Below are 5,143 nucleotides of genomic sequence, written 5' to 3'. Positions count from 1 at the left end.
AGGAACAGAGGTGCTTGGCTAGATCAATTTCACCCTTGACACAAGCAACATTGAAAATCTGGGGCCTACTAAATAAAAAAGGAAAAGAAGGAAGTCTAGCACGCTTCCAACCCCACTCATACTATTCTTTAATACATAAGGGGGCAAAACAGAAATTAGGGGCTTCAAGTTCTTAGGAGGCTCTAACTTGAAGCTCTTTCTGCTTTCAGGAAGGAATGTGGTAGGTCAGTTGTGGATGGCTAAAAACATGCCTAAATTCAAGTTTTTTTTAAATAGTTTAGATAAAAAGCTTAGACCAGAGACATTCCTAAGTTCTAGATCTAACTAGGCTGCTCCCCACTTTCTAGAAATTGCTTCTGGGTTTAGCCTCACAAACAGATCTTTATTACATTAGGAACTGGGATAGGGTATTGGGTAAGATTGACAGAAAGTGTGGAGAAAATAATCAAGCTAGTGCACACATCCTCCATCAGTTTCAGAAAACAGGAATCTTGCTCTAAATTCTTAGCAAGATGATATAGAGTCCTGGAGGGGGTATGGCTTGAAAGGGACCTTATTGCATACATAGTGAGACTGCCCGTTAATAAAACCATTCTGGATGGAGATCTGCAGCTTAGTTGCTCAAATTACACAATAGTCTATACCAGCTGACCCTCTACCAGTATTGTTTTATGATTCCCATCTCTCAGAGGGAAAATATAAAAGATCTTTATTGCCTATTCTTTGGAATGCAGGGAGGAGTTTGATGCCATTGAATTGGCCTTTAGTGAGAGACTGGACAGTAAAAGTACAGGAAATTAGAGAGATGGAATAATGGAGATATAGATGTAACACTGAATTAAAAAAATTATATGATCAATGGATGCTATGGATCGAGTTGACATCCTCTGACATGTTTATTTAGAGTTGTAGCTGGTTTTAGCTTAACGATCATTTGTGTTTAGTTTACAACTGGCAATAATATTAACCACAAAAAGCAAGTGTTGAGAGTTGCTGATATTGATGTCAAGTTTGCTTTCTTCTTACCTTTTTTTCTTTTTGTACGTGCTGGTAAGATACAGCATATTATGCATTTTGAGTTAGGATTGCATTTGTGTTCAACTAAATCTTTAGAAAAACTAAAGATTTAAATAAAATAATGTCCTGTAGGTAGCAACATTCTGTGTATCTTGGGGAATTTGGGGGTGAGGGAGGGAAGGGTTTTTACATCTTAAACCTGCAGCTTTTTAGAGCCTGTCCCTGTCCACATGCAGTATAGTCATAACAGGCCGCATGTGTTTTTTCACAGGACATATGCATTTCTTTTTGTTGTTGCTGTTATTGTTTAGGGCCGCATTGGATTCTTATAACAGCCTGTCCAATGCACTACAACAGGCTACATGTGTTTTTTTTTCAGAGCATACCTCTTAAATTTTAACCTTCTGTCCTTCAGACCATCAGATTCAAAGTGTACAATGAGTCTTTGGAAGTTAGGTCTCTGGGAGCAACTCAAGGGTTGCGTTTTGGTTCCATTTTCTGGGGCAAGTAGTGTTATGTCTCTGTCTTCAGTTGCTTCAGTGGACAATGGATCAGAGGGCTCCACATTGGAAGCAAATACCTAAGTACAGGCAACAATGGCTAAGTGGTTAACAATTTTTCCTACCAGCACTAAGGTTGTCGGTTTAAATCCCAACCACAGCACTACCTGCACAGAGTTTGCATATTCTCCTTGTACCTGCGTGGGTTTCCTCCCAGACTCCAAAGACATGTTTTGGCAAGACTAAGGCTATCGAAAATAAATAAATATTTATTACAATAAGTCACTTACAAACACCATAAATAATAATCTGATTGTGATTTACACTAAGACACTAAGACAGGGGTGTCCAAACTTTTTTCAAAGAGGGCCAGATTGGATGAAGTGAACATGGTAGAGGGTCGAACATTTTTCCGAACATTCTTTGAACCATTACAATTAAATGCAAATCAATTATTTTATGCCAAGTTAATTGCAAACGACATACTTTTCATTTCATAACATTAAGATCAACTGACAGCTGAGTTTTCACAATGTATTGAAAATAAATTTTAAAAAAACTTACCTGCACTAATGTGAAGGGTGAAACTGAGATCTGGACTGCAGCAAATCGGTTAGATCAGGTACAAAGGCAGTGGTTTTGATGCGCAAAATGTCATGCAGATGAGAGTCACTTAGTCTTGTCCTCACACGGTTCTTGTTAAAGTTCATAGCAGAGAATGTCTTCTCACACAAATATGTTGAGCCAAACAAGCTCAGCATTTTCTTAGCCAATGTCCGAATCTCTTGAAACCTGCCCTTATCCAGTTGGCGCATCATCGGGGTCAACAGAGAATGGAGAGGAGAAAAGGCTGATCTCATTTTCAATAGCTGCAAAATCTTGAAAACGCTGTTTAAACTCTTCAGCCAGAGATGCGATGTCTGCTGCATACCTGCTCATTTGCGCACTGATATTGTCCTGTGAAAAACTGTTCATTACTTCCTGCAATGCTGAAAAATGTATGGTATTGGGCTGTGTTTGTGACAAATGCCTTTGGAAAAGTTGCAGCTTTGTTTCAAAGGCCTTGAGGTGTGAATAAAGCTGGTTTACCACTGCATCTTTTCCCTGAAGACTCGTGTTTAGTGCATTCAGATGCTTTGTTATGTCAACCAAAAACCCCAAATCAGCCAGCCAAATAGGATCAGATAGTTCTCGCATCGGTTGCCCCTTTGTTTCCAGGAATTCTTTGATTTCCTTTCTGAGAGAGTAAAAACTCTGCAGCGCAGACCCTCGACTGAGCCATTTTACATCGTTGTGATATAAAACATCTTCATATTCAGCCTGGATGTCCAGTAGAAACTGTTTAAAGTGGCGGTGGCACAGAGCTTTAGCGCGAATAAAATTAATATTCTTTACAACCGGTTTCATAACATGATCATATTTGAGATATTTAGCACAGAGAACTTGCTGATGAATGATACAATGGAGTTTAATAGCTTCGCCTCCTTCTTCAATCACCTTGTTACAGATTAGGGTTGATAATCCACTTCTTTCACCAACCATAGCAGGTGCCCCATCAGTAATAACCCCAGTAACTTTGTTCCAGAGCAGTTTCATGTCATCTATTGCGGAACTAACAGCAACAAATAAATCTTTTCCTCTTGTTTGATCCGTAAGGCTTTGAAGGTCAAGTAGCTCTTCAGTCACATTTATTTCATCGTCCACCCCTCTCAAAAAAATCAGCAACTGAGCTGTGTCAGATAGGTCTGTGCTTTCATCACAGGCTATTGAAAAGAAGTCAAAATCCTGTCCTTTGGACATCAACTGTCTCTTAATATCTGATGAAATATCTTCAATTCTCCGTGCTACAGTGTTACGACCCAGGCAAATGTTGGCAAACTCTTGCTTCTTCACGGGACAGATATTCTCAACCATTTTCATAATGCACTCTTTAATAAATTCACCCTCAACAAAAGACTTGCAATTTTTAGCAATTAACGTTGCCACCTCATAGCTTGCCTTTGTGGCATTTTCATTTGACTCACGGGCTCTTGTGAAAAATCGCTGTTGTGACATTAAAACCGCTTCAAGTTGCTTCAACTTTTTACTGCGGTCGCGCCCTGTTAGTTTGTCGTATGTGCTATGTCTCGTCTGGTAGTGTCTCTTGGCATTAAATTCTTTATAAACGGCCACAGTCTCTTGACATATCAGACAAACACAGTGATTCCATATTTCAGTGAAAAAAAAATCCACTTTCCACCTTTCCTGGAAACGGCGGCCCTCACTGTCAACTTTCCTTTTTTTATTTATAGTCGCCATTTTATAAATTGGCCAGAAGGGGAAGAGTGAATACTGCAGTGCCAGAGTAAAAATGTGGCCCTTCTGGAAATACGTTTATGAGAGTAATATGGCAGGAATTACATTTTGGAGATCTGTTCCTTGTTCATATTTAGCAAGCATAATTCTGCATTATTCTGCTTCTGTTTGACCTTGGCAGGTGTAAGCTGAGTTATTTGACACAGTCAGACTCTCTGGTAGCAGCTCACACACTTCCGCCACTCCACAGCGTCACAGATTCTGCTAGGTCAAGGCCCTACCTACCTCTGTCCAGCTCCCCGCATCCCAGCCCATGAAATGGCGGTCTGTCTCACACCCCAAATACAGCAGTCCCGCGGAGGAGGTAGCTGGAGCTGAAGTCTCTGCTCGTCAGCCGGGAGGGGAAGAGACACTTCACGCTGGAAGCCCTGACGTCACCGCCCTCTGTCGCTCCCAGCGCGCTGCAGTCAGGCATGCGCACTGCCCTCTTCTCTCAAGCAGACTGTCTGCCATAGAAGGGAGGGCCACATTACACAGAGCAGGGAGGGCTGTTGGAGGGCCGTATTAAACCGACCCCGGGCCATAAATGGCCCGCGGGCTGGACTTTGGACATGCCTGACATAGACAGTAATATACCGAAACGTGCGGATTGTTCCCGATTGGTGTGCTATTACTTTGTGTAACGTTTCACTGAATGATTCACAAAATATCGGTGTTTTTGTGGTGAAATTGGTCCTATAGGAATGAATGGCGGAATGTTCAAAACTAGAGTGGAAGCTGAAAAAAGCTAGAGTGTGAGCTGAAAAATCAGGACATGATTTCTAAACTGCCATCACTCCCTCATTTTCAAGCCCACCTACGCAAATCTTATATCAAAACGTTCAGCTATCCCTGCTGCCACTAAAAATGTCCACAGCTAAGCCATAGTCCTGATAGTTTTCACAATATGACCATTTGTTTGGAACACACGCCGCCCATTGACCTTTTTACAGTTACTCCAGCCACTCCAACCACACAACAGTTACTCCGCCCACTCCAGTTGTAGACTACTGGTGGAGGCAAAAACACTTCACACAATTTCCCCAGAAATTGTAGCTTATCTAGTTCAAATTGATAAGAGTTGTTTAGTTATCAAACCTGTGTTTGCTTATGTACTAGCTCATTTGACCACCAGATGGAATCCTAGGATAAGAAATGTCTATTATGAGTTTACTTTGAGATTTCCTGGTGATTAACCCTGATATAATAAATGCATACACAGCTACAGCTATGTCACTTTCTCTAAAATATGTAGAATGCCTTGGAGAATCAGGTGATTTCCTATTCTATGG

General features: G+C 41.0%; 1 pseudogene; it reads right to left on the bottom strand.

Annotated features, from left to right (window-relative positions):
* Window positions 1-2,315: 2,315 nt before the first annotated feature.
* On the bottom strand, window positions 2,316-3,815 carry LOC149457770 (general transcription factor II-I repeat domain-containing protein 2 pseudogene; annotated as a pseudogene).
* Between the last annotated feature and the right edge of the window lie 1,328 nt (window positions 3,816-5,143).

Source organism: Staurois parvus, unplaced genomic scaffold, assembly GCF_062004578.1.
Source record: "Staurois parvus isolate SC_StPar_1 unplaced genomic scaffold, SC_StPar_1.0 ptg000303l, whole genome shotgun sequence".
NCBI lineage: Eukaryota > Metazoa > Chordata > Amphibia > Anura > Ranidae > Staurois > Staurois parvus.
This window is presented reverse-complemented; position numbering and strand designations above follow the sequence as displayed.